Here is a 14,985-nt window from a genome sequence, read left to right on the forward strand (position 1 = left end):
GATATATTCTGCCCAAAGTGTAGAAAGAAGCACCCAGAGAGGGAATGTCCATTGAACTCCATAGAGGAATGTGCAATCTGTGAATTGAATCATGTAACAAGCTCATGCCCTTCCTTACCAAGCTTGAAAGCAGTGTTTCAAGGGACAGGGGAAGACACGGAGCAACTGTACCTCATGGGGTCTAGAAAGCCATAGCAGCCTCTACCACCAATGGGAAATCAAGGTATGTACTTAGACCCATATCAATATTTTAGTAATTTCAATATGAATCCTCGGGCTATGCCCTATCCTCCCATGTGGCAACAATACCAGTTTCCACCTTGGCAGTAGTGGAACCCTCAAGCCAGTTCGAGCTCCCCATGGGCTCCAACCTGGCAAGGATCCTCTCTTGGGAAGTTTCCTCAGCTGATGCCACAGTAGCAACTCCAACTTCCCTCTAATGTGCCTCTTGGTAGTCAACCTGCCCATCCGCAGCTTCGAATCCAGCCTAATCCGAATCCCAATAATAAGGGAGTTCATCAAACCGACACTCTTAACCTACCTTCATATAACATTTCCACTTCAGAGTTGTATGAAATGAATTTGCAATCAGGACAGACAATAGATGTTCAACCTCCTCCAGTTATCCTTGAACAAGTTGATAGTGAAGGTAAGGAATCAGAATTAATTAATAAGGAACCGAAACAATTTGGTAGGAACCAGGCACCTCCTTCAAAACAACATCAATCTGAACCACCTTATCCAGAGAGACTGACTTTGAGTAAATCAAGCCCTCAAGCTGAATTCGACTTAGTAGGTGAATTACAGAACTTATTTGTCAAAATTCCCCTGTTACAAGCCATGAAGGATGTACCGATATATGCAAATACTCTTAGGGAATATTGTTCAAAGAAACCTGCAAAGAAATCCAAAGGCCCCCTTACTATTCATGTCATGGGAAAATTATCAAATTTTATGATGGGAAAGTCAATGCCTATAAAGCATGGAGATCCAGGGAACCCAATTCTGACAGTACAAATTAATGGGGTAGAGATTCTGAATGTGTTGGTAGACCTAGGTGTTGCCATCAACGTTATCACCATTGAAACTATGCATACATTAGGTCTTCGTAACTTGAAACATACACCTACAATGTTAGAACTAACAAATCGATCTAGAGTAAAACCAGTAGGGAAGTTAGAAGACATAACAATTTTGATGGATTCATGGCACTATCCCATAGATTTCCTTGTCTTACATACACAATCTTCGGTTGGCGGCCATCCCCTAATTTTAGGTAGGCCATGGCTGGCTACTGCAAATGCTTACATTGGGTGCCATTCAGGGCATATGGTTATTTCAAATGGGCACAACACCAAGAATTTAGTGTTATACCCACCTGCAGAACCAAACCCATCCACAAAAGTAGTAGGTAGCAAGAAAATTTTACCTCGAAAGGAGCCTGAAACGGAAAATGAGGAATTAAGACCAATCCTTGCTATTGGGCAGGCCCTCCAGTTAAAAATGGAACCAGAGCTTGATGTAATCACCTCCTTTATGGATGATCCTTACTCTCTTTCAAAGTTAAATCAACAAATCCTAGAATCTATTCTATGCTATGAAACACAGGAAACCATTCAAAGAGTAGAGGGATCAGAGGAGCTACTCGTTGATGCACCCCATGGAACTATCCCAATGGAATTAGAACCAGGAAAGACCAAAACATTAACCCAGACCTGTCAGAATCCCAGAAGAAGCAACTTGTAGATGTCCTTCGGAAACATAAAGAAGCCTTCACCTGGGATTACTCAGACATGAAGGGGATTCTTGCTAATTTATGTACCCATCATATATATATTAAGGAAGATTGTCGTCCTGTGAGACAACCTTAGAGAAGAATGAACCCTGCATTGAAAAATGTTGTGAAATAAGAACTTCAAAAATTATTGGACGTAGGTTTTATTTACCCCATTTCAGATAGCTAATGGGTTTCTCCATTAGTAATGGTCCCTAAGAAAAATTGAAAATGGCAGATATGGATAGATTATAGAGAATTAAATAAGGAAATGCAGAAAGATCATTTTCCTTTACCATTTATTGACCAAGTTCTAGACACATTGGCTGGAAAAAAGTTCTTCTCCTTCTTAGATAGATTTAGTGGGTATAACGAAATCTACATAGCTCTGAAAGATCAGGGCAAAACCACTTTCACATGCCCCTGGGGAACATTTGCATACGGGGTCCTTCCTTTTGGCTTGTGTAATGCACCTACAACGTTCCAGAGGGAAAATTTGGGGATCTTCTCTGATTTGGTGGATGATAGTTTTGAAATTTACATGGATGACTTTATTCCATATGGGGATTCATTTGTAGAAGTGCTAAAAATTTAGAGAAAGTTCTTGAAAGGTGCATATAGGTGCGTGTCTCCTTAAGTATGATAAAATGCCATATGATGATGGAGGAAGGAATTGTTCTGGGACATTTGCTCTCGGCTGAAGGAATCCAGATGGACCTAGCTAAAATAAAGGTAATTATGCACTTTCTGATACCCAAAACACCCACACAGGTACGCAACTTTATTGGTTGTGTTGGTTATTACAGGTGCTTTATAGAAAATTTTGCTAAAGTAGCACATCCACTTTTTCAGTTGTTGACAAAAGATTCAGATTTTGTGTGGAGAGATGACTGTGAGGTAGCCTTCACGAAAATTAAGGAATTGGTCTGTAGCGATCCGATCCTTAGAGGGCCAAACTAGGCATTACCTTTTCATATTCACATGGATGCTTCCCAAATAGTGGTTGGTGCAGTATTAGGATAGCAAGAGGACAGGGTACCATATGCAGTTTACTATGTTAGTAAGAATTTGGCCCCTACTGAATTAAATTACACAGTGTCTGAGAAAGAGTTCCTTGATGTCATCTACGCCATCAACAAATTTTGGCATTACATTACTGGGTATCCTACCTTTGTACATACTGATCATGCAGCTATTAGGTATTTAATGAATAAACCTGTTACCCCTGGTCGCATTATAAGATGGCTTTTGCTACTACAAGAATTTGACATTACTATAGTAGATAAATGAGGGAAGGACAATGTGGTTGCAGATTTCCTGTCTAGGATAGAAAATGACGGTAAGAATACACCAATTGAAGATACTTTTCCAGATGAACATCTTTTTGCAGTTTCTTCTAACACTCCGTGGTATACAAATATTTCTAATTATCTTGCTACAGGAAAGGTGCCATGTCATTTTTCATATAAGGAACAAAGGAATATTATTCATCATAGTACCCGATATTCATGGATGGTAGGGTATCTATTTCAGATAGGGGTTGATCAACAGATTCAATGTTGTGTGGTAGAAGATGACATCTATGAGATATTAAAGGCTGCCCATGATGGAACCTGTGGAGGACATTTTGCAGATAAGAGAACAAGCCACAAAGCGTTGCAAATGGGATACTACTAGCCTTCCATCTTTTGGGATGCTCGAGATTATGTCCGTAGATGTGATAGTTGCCAACGGATGGGACAACTCAGGAAAGCAGATGAAATGCCCCTACAGCCCCAAATAATCCTTGAACCTTTCGAGAAATGGGCCATCGATTTTGTTAGACCTTTCAACCCACCTTCTCATCGAAAAGCTTACATCTTGGTCTACACTGATTATGTGACTAAATGGGTGGAAGCTAGGGCAATCAAGAGAGCAAGTAGTGGCAAAATTTCTTTTTGAAGAAATCTTTGCTCGATATGGTACCCTAAGGGAAATTGTGTCAGATGGAGGAACATAGTTCACATCTCACATGATAGGGAAGCTGATGCAGAAATACGGGGTTAAACACAGAGTGACAACCCCTTATCACCCCCAGGTGAATGGAAAAGTAGAAAGTAAAAACAAGATATTGGAAAATATCTTAACAAAAACAGTAGCAAGTCATCGCCGGGACTGGGCACAAAAACTTCCAAAAGCTTTATGGGCATATAGAACAACATGGCAGAACACAACCGGGTTTTCTCCATTTGAGTTAGTCTATGGGAAATCCCCCTTGTTTCCGGTAGAATTTGAGATCAGTACGCTCAGAACAGCTTTAGAAGTAGGTCTAGACCTATCAGAAGCACAAAAACACTGACTGGAACAGTTGAATGAGTTAGACGAGATTCGATTAGTAGTTGTCTAGAAAAATACTTTTTTTCAACAGCAACGAATGAAATGGCATGATAAATTTATCAAGAGTAAGGTGTTTCATGTGGGGGATTGGGCATTACTTTATGACTCCCGATTTAAAGATTTCAAGGGCAAGCTTTGCACTTGTTGGATGGGACCGTATGAAATGGACACAGTGTTCGACAATCGAACAGTTAGATTAATCACAATAGACAGGAATCATACTTCGTTTTTAGTAAATGGACTCCATCTAAAGCTATACCACTGTCCAACCTCCAAAGATGCCTTTGTCAAACATCTTTCTGATTCATCTGGTTTAATGGTTGTTGGTATAAAGGACACTCTCACTCTGCTCTAATATATATATATATATATATATATATAAACATAAAAAAAAAAAAAATACCATTATTACTTACTTGTTTGTATTTTGTAGGAATAACAAAGGAATATGGCAAGGAGAAATGTAACACTCAGTGTTGTTACTCCACTGGTGTTGTTACTCCACTGACGTTGTTACTCTGCCAGTGCTATTACTCTGTAACTGCTATTACTCCGTAATTGCCGTTACTCCGCCAGTGCTGTTACTCTGCAACTGTCGTTACTCCACCGGTGTTGTTACTTCATAACTGTTGTTACTCGGCTGGTGCTGTTACTCCGCAACTACCGTTACTCCACTGGTGCTGTTACTCCCTAACTGCTGTTACTCCACAACTACCATTACTCCACCGATGTTGTTACATTGTAACTATCGTTACTCTATCGTTTTTGTTACTCTGCCATTGCTGTTACTCCCTATTGCTGTTACTCCGCATTGTTGTTACTCCACGTTGCTGTTACTCCTTGTTGTTGTTACTTTGTCAGATATTTTGCTATTACTCCACCATAAGGTAGGTCCCTAGGTACGTCTCCACTGACTTTTATGGATTTAATTAAAATATTCCAAAAAGACATTAATATGTGCCACGGACACCCGTAATTAAGTTGGGGGGAGCTATCACAATAAATGACGACGTACCACGAAAATGCATTCATGTCACACGATCCACACCAAACTAAATCTAATGATTACGGTACTTTGTAATCATGACCTCGATGCATTGGAATGTGAATGCATACACAAAGAGTCATAACCTGTCACCTCCCCAACACGCTGCATTAAACCACTAGAAATTTCCAACTGTACCGCCATAACTCGCCATCATTCTCTGAGATTTCTCAAACGTACCAGTACTATTCCATCTTCTTTTTCCCCAAGGCGACCATGACATTATTACCATTGCCAATAGTTTGGGTCCCTGTCATTCTCCCCTACCAGCTAACTATATTTGTCGTGCTGATCCCGCCTCTACAGCAATGGGTGGACGGTTTGTTTGGCATGAACCAAAAAATACAACAGGAGTTCGAAACAATCAGGAGGTATGGTAGGTCTTTGAGAACGCAGGTTGGAATATCTACTTTGACAGGTTGAGAGGGTCGAATGAAGAAATTGCAATAGAATTCGTACTCAACCTGGGAGAAGAAAGCTCTCGGGTCTGTGGGATAAAAGTCCCTATTACAGAGGAAGCCATTACAAAAGTTAGCGGGCTCCCTCAAAATGGACAGCGATGGTTTTCAAGAAGGACTTCACTCCCAGAGTTTCCCGAAGCCTTTTTGCAAGCAGGAGAAAGCATCACGCAGAAGGGTCAAGGATATGACCAAAACTCATTACCGCATCCATGGGGAGGGGTAGTAGAGTTTGTCATAAAATATATAACTTGTGAGGGGAGATACTCCAATATATTCAAATATCATCTCCGAATATTAGCTCACCTCTGATCCCACCAGGTAGAGGCCTTTTCACTAAATGTTCCTTATTTCTTACTGAGAAGTCTGCAACTGATGGCGCATTCGGCTCAAAGGTCGCGACAGGTGATGGCGGTCATTACCCACCATAGGCTGGTCCAACTATTGGTGATGAATGCAATTAGACGGATCCTGATCCAGTGGGAACTATTTCAGGATTCCACAGAGGAAGAGATAGTAGCCGCTGTGGCTACCAGGGAAGATGAACTAGAAGCAATGGAGGAAGAATATGCAAGAGGAGATGACTATGTCGACCAAGAGGAGACGGAGGAGATGGAGATGGAAGCTGAAGATCCTGAACAAGAGGCTGCTCCCCAAGAGCAAGCCGCAACTTTAGAACCAATGGAAGACGCAGGAGTTGACATAGAAAGACCCACTAGTACCACGTCCGAGGTTGTTCCACAAGAACCAGCCTTGACTATGGAGCTAGCAGAGAAAATTGATAGCATGAAAACAACAGAGGAAGTACTGGTTGATATTGCATAAGGACCTCCTGCCACTGTGGAGCTGATGGAGGAGGACAACCCGAATGAAGAAGAGGTCATGACCACCCCGACCACAAGACCAATGGAAGAGGAGGAACCATGGCAAGAAGAGCTCAGAGCTGAGAAAACTATGGAACCTATGGAGGAAGCTCTGGGGAACTAGGGCGCAAGGCTGGCATTGTCCCACAAGAACTAGCGTCAACCTCGGGACCGAACACCAAAGATCCTTACCAATTCTCCTTTTTTTCTTCTATTCCAAGAGGAGCAAGGGTATCTCATTTCCCTTGGTGCACAAAAGAAGATATCGCCGTTCCTCTTGCTTCAAATTTATCACAAAAACCACAACTGGGTGGGGTAGATGCTGCCCAAGTAACAGACACGTCAAAGCCTAAAAGGAGAGAAGAGGCAAAGGTCCTGGAGGCAGGGGAACCGGAGGGGTTCTAGCAGACACATTAACAGGAGAGCATCTCGCAAGGGCACCACTGGTCGTGGTGAGTACACAACAAATGGAAGTAGCCATTGGCGAAGAGGAGGGACCAAGCAAAGCAGTCCTGCTAAAAAGACCAAAGCAACAATAGTAGAAGCAAAGACTCAGGTGGATCAGATAGCCACAACTTCTGCTGCAACTCAAACAAACCTAGTCGAGCAACTGTTTGAAGACTGGAAATATGCCCTAATAGCTGAAGTGTAGACTTGGAAATCCATTGCAGCTTAGTATCAAAATGAGGTCAGAAGAACTCAGGAAAGAGCCTCCACAACCATTTTTGAATATGTGGAGCACATAGATGTCATGAGACTGAGGCATGCAAAGCAGCAGCTCAAGATGGAGCAACTTCCTATTATTCTTTATTCTTGCATGAATGTTTTCTTTTATTCAGCATGGAGAGAATCAAGAACGAGATTAGTTATGAAATAGAGGATGGTGTACAATTCCTCTGCATAATGAGGAACCATGGTGTGCCAACTTAGCATTTGATGTGTGATTTTTACATGCATGGGTATCTACTGCGTATGGACAAAGAATTTAACCCAGTCCCATATGTGAGGGACATTCATTTAAGGGCTCTCACCTCTTACACTTTTAATCAGATCAACTAGCAGAAGGCTTTTAATACATTTGAGTCCAATCAGGTTACAAAGCCATTTATAGTAAGAGGAGAACATGAAAGTTCAATCACCATGTTCACTAAACACAACACCTTTTTGGGAATTGAGGGAAATAAGGAAAGAATGCTAAGGACACAAAAATGGTGCCTTGATCTTTGTGTCAAACAATTAGTCAATTTCAAGATGAAGCCCTTGATTGCTGCCAGAAAAGGTGGATGATGTCACCAACAACTGTCTGAAATTGGGAACCATTTGGAGCACCAAATTTTGCACGAGCACTCACCAAAGTGCCCAGGTATGTGGCGTGTGTCCAAACATGCAAGGTCTAGTGGATGGGGATCCAGTTCCAGTTCCCCACTATCTGGTTTCCAGTGGAAAATTACACCCCAGCAATATAATTTCCCAGGTTATTGGTGGAAGGAATTCCTCCTCTCAGAAGGTTTTAAAGTTCCAGGAACAGAGATGGCTGAGGAATATGATCTTGCTCAGCTCCAGGAAGCCAACAGTCTACAAAACCCAGACCTATGGAGGCAACGAATTGCATGAGGACATGCAGAAGGCTAGTTGGGGGGCAATGTTGGGCACCAAATCAAGCTATCTTTCTGTTGCATTTCCATCCCTCTTTTTGACCTTTTTGCACTTATTCACCTATGTTTACTATGCTAAATCCACAAGGTAATTACCCCTTTTTCTGTCTATTGGAATATTTTATTAATGAAGTAAAGTCATGGGGTTTTACCTATTCACAACACTAAAACATATGTTTGACCATAACTTCAGGAGAACAGGTACCAATCTTGTACCTTACCGCAACAAATCCGCAATTCACAGCAATGACCAACCATAAGGAAGACGTGTAGATGGAGTCGCAGATCCCTAAACCATTCTTGGACCATTCGCTGATCTTGATTATCTAGTGGTGGTTTCGTTCCAAACTGATGTATATTTATGGGTATACGGTTACCAGGTTTTGGGGAAAGATGTTGTTCTCCCTTTCTGTGTACAAAAGACAGGCTAATACTGTAAATGGGGGACTCCCCATCAATATTGTAATAAATTTTTCCAGATTAATGAAATATCATCTATTTTGCTACTCCACTCTTCACTGTGATTAACGCAACCCTGATCAGAGAGCTGGGCCCGCTCTTCTGATCAGGTGTTGCGTATTTCTATGTGTGTTGTTTATTATTGCATAGTTGCTGTTACAACTTATTAATTCTTGTAATTTCTTTTCTTGAGTACTGTAGCGAGTTTAGTTCTACAACAATGTTTTGAATATTAACCACGAACCCTTGGTCAGTGACGGATGGTAATCTTGCCCCTGCATATACCTTACACGTTTCCTTGAAAGGATACGCACACGGATTGATAAATTAATGTAGGAAAAAGGGTGAATAGATTGTTCATACCTGGACCCCAAAACTTGTCCATTGGAAGAATAAATGATCAACATGTTAGATTGGCTCCAATTTCTTGGGAATTAATAATTCTTTTGAAAAATGACTACTCTTGTTTGAGTCCAGAACTATGTGTAATCTTTGAAAATTGATTTTCCTCCAAATTGATCTTGGAAAGGTCCTTATTAAAGGCTTCTCTATATCTCCTCCACTATAATGAATGGCTTGTATGTTGAAAAGTATAACAGAGCTCCCTTCTAAAAAGCCTGTTCATCCCATTTTCACCAAGAGCTCCTCCTTTTCCCCAAATTGGACCCAAAACAACATTGAGTACTTAATTATGATCCAACCTAAGAAATTTTGATTGACACTGTAACTCAAGAGCTATTAAATTTAAAGTGCACTAATATGATTCGTCATTCTTTCATTGAATAAGTATATTGTTTTTGAACTTGTCATTTGTTCTTGTATTATGTGGTACTAACCTTGTTTCACTTGAAAGGGTTTTTATTCTTGGACTATGACAATGCTAGTAAGATTTAGGCCTTTTGTAGTATTTGTACCCCATGATAATTTTTACAAGATGTATGTCCTATGTGGAAAGAAATAAGCATTTAGTTATTACCTACTAAACTAAAGCACTGATTCCTTTATTAGGTGCCATGTAACGTCCTCTACAAATTGAGGACAAATGGGACGTAATATCATATCCATCTCTGTAGACTATAGTCCTCCATAAAGGGGAAAAAACCCCAAAATACCCATTGTTGGGAAGTTTTTGGGGAAACTGGTCTTAAAAAACCCAAATTTGGGGTTTGGAGTAAGGTTTACTCAATCACTTAAGAATATGAAACCCCTCTGGAAAATCTATAAATAAAGAAGGATTGAATTCATTTTGGATCACCAAGTGTGGACTAATTCATTTGTTCTTGAGCATTAGGTCTGATAGTTTTTGACCCCTTCTATCTCTTGTCAATTTTAGTGGTGAAATATTCCACCCTAGTTGACATTCCCTTATTATCTCACTGTTTGAGCACAAGGGTCTCTGGTTGGTTAGCGAATTCTGTTGGATATTGGTCTCTTGTCTTTTTTTGGGTACAAGATTTCTATTAAAGGTGAATGAATTTGGAGGATAGTGCATGATAGCTTAGTTCTATTTGACATACACCTCTCTCAAAGGAAGAAACAAAGTTTCTAAGTCCTTAATATCTTGTTCTGGGCAAAGCACTTACCTTAGGTAGTGGATTCATTTCTGGCACCTAGAGTAGCGAAACTCTTTGATTTATTTAGTTTTTGCATGCACAGTTAAAAGGAGCACTTCCCTAATTATTAATTCTCAACCTTAGCTAAGGAAGCATGTTTGCATATCTCATATCATATTCACTAGCAGCAGACTTTAATTGTCTTATCTATTTATGAAAGGAAGGTGCATTAGGATTAGGACTTAAGAAAGTTGAGAGATTATTGTAAATGTTTCCAGATTCATTATACCTTCTAGAATACAGGAAAACTGAATAGTAGTGCTTGAAATTTTTACTTATTTCTTGTTTCAAAGAGTAATAAATAGTGTTGTGATTTGATTTTCAAGTCCATGTACTTGCTGTTAATTTCTTCAGTGGCATGTGCTTCCCTATTCAGAACAAGGGGTTTTTCTACAGTATCTAGCCTCCAAAGCTTCTTCAATGCAAACTAAATATCAAATCATGCCCTCATACTCCAAATCATCTAAGGCATCACACTAGAGAAGTTCCAAAGTAGACTAATGAGCTTTGACATGCCAACTCAAACCCCATGTCACTATACAAGTGTTGACATCACTGCTACAAAAATTATTCTGAAGTGTTGCATCCTACACCAATTCCTAAGATGGATGCCCAAATGGGTTCTAGAATGAGGCTCAACCTTAATTACCACATTTAAGACTTTTCAAAGGGATCAGTCCCTTTAAACCATACCAATTTTTACACTTTCACAATTTGGCCATGTTCCTATCAATTTATATTTTGTATTGAAAAGTCAGTCCTATTTTACATTTTTATTAAATTTAGGAACAATTATAGGTTAGCTCCAGAAAAATGTCAACAAATTTGTGGGTTAGGTTGGCATTTCTCTAAATACTATCACACATGTATATATAGTCACACATTTTCCTTTTTAGATCTTGATTGGTTGAACATAAAGGTTCGCTGCCTATGTAATTTTGTACCATGCCTCCACATCAGCACTCATAGATAACAATATTCTTAATTCTTCATCTGTGTGCAAAGTAAGGTCCCTTTTGGTCGCTATTTTTGATGGAGCAACCTCTGACAGTACACATTTTACCATAGAGATGTTGTTGTTGGATAGAAATATCCAGAGGAGTCTTATACTAGACATATAAATGGCTATTGTATATCACAATAATAAGCATTAACATATGAAGATGTGCAGACCCTAAACTATGTGGATTCAATCCATTACTTTTTCTTTCATGGCAGATTTCATTTTGCATGGTAGATGTGTTGTGGCACTTGAGTGTGTTCACATCAAAAATTCTAAGGCCGAACCCAGATTCTCATGTGTCATGGAAATTCAACATATGTCTTGTTCACCTAAGAACTACTTGTAACTCATCTTAGGGTACTCATGCACAATCTCACTCATCCCACTTAACAAGTTACCAAGACAAGGATAATCACATCCAACCTTGGTCTAAAACAATTAAGCAACACAATTTACATCTTGACATGCCATAGCACCTGACATATCTTAGAATGCCTTGTAACTATGTGGCATGCGTTAACATCCCCTACATTTGTTGGCATGCTTTGGCACTCCCTTGCACACCATGGCACTTCCAGATATTCCTTGGTTATTTAGCATACCTTGGCATTTCCTAGCATATAACCTTGTCACTCCCTCCTTAACACAGCTAGAACTCATTGAAACTCCCTCTCACATACTCTTATTCATTAATTTCCATGCATTTTGAACTAGTGCTTCCTTATGTTTCCTTGACACCCCTTAACACTCCCTAGCTCACCCTAGAACCTGACATGTCTTGGCCTACCACCTTAATGCTCTAGCATTCCTTGGCACTACACAGTATACCTTGTCACTCTCTCCTTAGCACACCTAGACATCACTGATACTCCTTGGTCACAAACTCTTATTCATTCATTTCCATGCATTTTTACCTAGTTCTACCTTGTGTTTCCCTGGCACTCCTTATCACTCCTTGACACGTGTTGCTACACCCTAGCACCTATGACATATTGTCATGTCACCCTAGCCTCTAGCATGCCTTAACACTGCCTAGCATATCTTGTAAATTTGTCCTTAGCACACCTCGAACTCACTGAAACTTCTAATACAAAACTCTTATTTGTTCATTTCCATTCATTTTGACATAGTTCTCCCTTGTGTTTCCCTGACACTCCCAGCTAACACTTCCTTACACGCGTTGGCACATCTTGGCCGCATGCCACCCTAGAACTCTAGCATTCCTTAGAATTGCCAAGCATGCCTTGTAACTCCTCCTTAACACACTTGGAACTTACTAACACTCCATGCCACACACTCTTATTCCTTCATTTCGATGGATTATGACCTAGTGCTCCCTTGTGCTTCCCTAACACTCCCTAACACTCCTTGGAACACATTGGCACACCATGGCACTTGTTACATCTTAGTAGGATTTCCTAGCACTCTATTGTCTATTGGCACTACTTATCATACGTTGTCACTCCCTCCTTAGCACACCTATAACTTGTTAACACTCCCTATCACACAAACACATTCATTCGTTTACATGTAATTGAAACAAGTCATCCCTTGTGTTTCCTTGGTAATCCCTAGCATGTGTTGGCGCCACATCCTAGAACCTAGCACACATTGGCATGCCTTAGCACTTGGCATGTCTTGACATGCCTAACATTCCTTGGAACTTTATAACATGTGTTAGCACTTCCTGAAATTCCTTGCACACCTTGGCACTCCCTAGTTTCCATGCCCTCATAGATAACCTTACTTTTTTGTGACTTGGGAACCCAACCAAGTCATTGAAAAAATAGTGTTATGCCTAGACCAAAGTCTCCCTTTGTCTCAAACTGCTTTCTCCATCCTCTTATCACAATCGTAGGCTTTCCTCCTACAAGTCCTAATATGAAATTCTCCTAACACACTTCATCCATGGGACACCTATAATTCACTAACACTCCCTGGCTAATCTCTTATTCGTTCATTTCCATTCACTTTGACCTAGTTCTCCCTTATGATTCCTTGGCACTCCCAAACACTCCTTGACATGTATTGACACTATCTAGCATATGTCAACATGCCTTTTCATTCCTTGGCATGCCATGGAACTCCTTGATTATCATTCCCTCATAACTACCTTTCTTTTCTTTTAGACTTAGGAACCCAACCAAGTCTTGCCTTGACTACAAAAACTTTACCAAGTTACATTTACTACAACTAGACCTATGCCTTGTTCCCCTAATGGACTATAAATCATCTTAGGCTTCTCATGTCCAATATTAACTCATCCCACTTAACAAGTTACCAAGTCAAAGCTCACATCCAATAGTGCCCATAAAACAATTAAACACCATAGTTTACATCTTCACATGCCATAACATCTGGCATGTGTAATAATCCATTGGCACTACATGGCACACATTATCATCCCCTGCATTCCTCGGCATGATTTTCAACTCCCTAATAGACCATACCACTCCCTAACATTCCCTGACACTCTAGCATTCCTTGGAATTGCCTAGCCTATACCCTTGTCACTCCCTCCTTAACACAATTGGAACTTGCTAACACTCCCTATCACACACTCTTATCTATTCATTTCCATGCAATTTGAACTAGTTCTCCCTTGTGTTCTCAGGGTACTCCTTGACACTCATTCGCACACCCTAGGACTTGGCACATCTTGGCATGTCGCCCTGGCACTCTAGCATTCCTTGGAACTACCTAGCATACTTTGTCACTCCCTCCTTAGCACACCTAGAATTCACTGACAATCCCTGTCACGCACTCTTATTCATTCATTTCCATGAATTTGAAACTAGTGCTCCCTTGTTTTTCCCTGACACTCCATAACTCTCCCTGGCATGCATTGGCACACCTTAGCACCTAGCACATCTTGTCATGTTTCCCTGGCCTCTAGAATGGCTTAGCACTGCCTAGTATACCTTGTCACTCCCTCCTTAGCACACCTTGAAATCACTGACACTTCCTGTCACAAACTCTAAATTGTTCATTTGCATGCATTATTTTCACCTAGTGCTCCCTTGTGTTTCCCTCACGCTCCCTAACACTTCCTAGCACTATTTGGCACACCTTGGCACCTAGCACATATTGGATGCATGTCACTCTGGCACGCTAGAATGACTTAGCGTTGCTTAACATACCATGTCACTCCCCTCTTACCAAACCTGGAACTCATTGACACTCCCTGTCACACACTCTTATTCATTCATTTCCATTCATTTTGACCTAGTGCTCCCTTGTGTTTCCCTAGCACTCACTAACACTCACCACACATTGGCACACCTAACTCCAATGAGTTTCACTAATAGTCAATCCAAAAACCCTTCCATAGTCTAGCTAGTTACTTGTTCTTCACTAAGATACTAGGGTTAAGTTTATTGTATAGTGTTCAGTTTGAAAATATTACTAGGTGTTTTTATTGCATAGAGTAACTATGATCTTCCCCATGTACACAAGGATAATTGAGAAGTGTTTCCCATAATCATGCAAGTGGAACTTCAACATGTACATCAGGGTAACCACAAAATATTTATCATATTTACACAATGCAAGGTGATAGGAAAATATTTACATTATATACGTGAATGTACTAAGATCAGGACCATTAGCATCATATATACATATTTACCACAAGATGAAGGTCATTACAACCCCTTAAAAATAGCCATAAGGCCTTCCTCTTTTGCAGCTCCTTGACCACAAGGGTTTAATTGAAAAACACATAGTTCCTTTAAATATT

Source organism: Pinus tabuliformis, chromosome 9 (assembly GCF_031772625.1).
Source record: "Pinus tabuliformis cultivar Carrire ecotype Pingquan chromosome 9, CPIR1, whole genome shotgun sequence".
In the NCBI taxonomy this organism is placed as follows: Eukaryota; Viridiplantae; Streptophyta; class Pinopsida; order Pinales; family Pinaceae; genus Pinus; species Pinus tabuliformis.